Source organism: Propithecus coquereli, unplaced genomic scaffold, assembly GCF_000956105.1.
Source record: "Propithecus coquereli isolate 6110/MARCELLA unplaced genomic scaffold, Pcoq_1.0 Scaffold189, whole genome shotgun sequence".
In the NCBI taxonomy this organism is placed as follows: Eukaryota; Metazoa; Chordata; class Mammalia; order Primates; family Indriidae; genus Propithecus; species Propithecus coquereli.
Window position 1 is genome coordinate 2,622,168 of NW_012143745.1, and position 1,015 is coordinate 2,623,182.

Here is a 1,015-nt window from a genome sequence, read left to right on the forward strand (position 1 = left end):
TTTACATGGACTAGGGGAGGGCAAAAGAAGGAGTTGCTAATCAATGAGAATAAACTTTCAGTTATAGGGATCTGCTGTACAACATTGTACTTATAGATAACAATATTGTACTGTACACTTAAAAATCTATTAACAGGTTTGGTGTCGTATTAAGTATTCTTACCACAATAAAATTTAAAATAAAAACAACAATCATCTCTAGGTCCCAATGATATGTCTTAGTTGCCAGGTCTCGTCTAGCTTTGTGCTGGCCAAATTTACAATATTATAGTAACAATTAGTAGATAACATGTTCCCTACAATCATCACAATGTTTAATAAACACTTCTTATTAATCCTCAGGAATAGTGTATTGCTTTTTTTTAACCACTGTTAAATTAAGCTAAATTTGGCCTGAGCCTATCTCCATGCTTTGCATTCATACATAGCAAACTGTAAGGTAACTTAGTATGTAAACAAACCAAAGAGTATATTCTTGTGACAACTATCTGAGTCTGAGCCAATCACAGCAGCCAAGCTTCAGCGAGCTGCAGGCTACCAACTGATCAGACTGTGAACATGTGAGGTAAAAAGGCCATCTGTAACCAATCAAGCTGTTTTTATGTGGCACTTCCTTTTCTTTCTATAAATACTATCCGTTCACTTGATGAGTAAAGCTCTTTGAACTTCACCTGGTTTAGTATCCTCCCTGATTTGTGAATCATTCTTTGCCCAAATAAATGCTGCTAAATTTAAATTATCTAAAGTTGTTTTTACAACAGTTTGGAGTGTCAGAATTGGGATCCGAAGTTAACTTCCAGTGACCCCAGGGTCATTGAGTGACCAAGAAAGGTACCTGTCAGGGCCAATTGTGCCCATTAATCTCTCACAGCAACTGGGGTTGTGGGGGAGTTCTCTCTCAGACTTGAGCTCCACAAAATTTCATCTTGACCTATCCGATGTATTTGAGCAACGATTTTTGGATTGGGTTCAAGATTAGATTAAATCTCATAATTAACTGGATTGGATCCAGTTA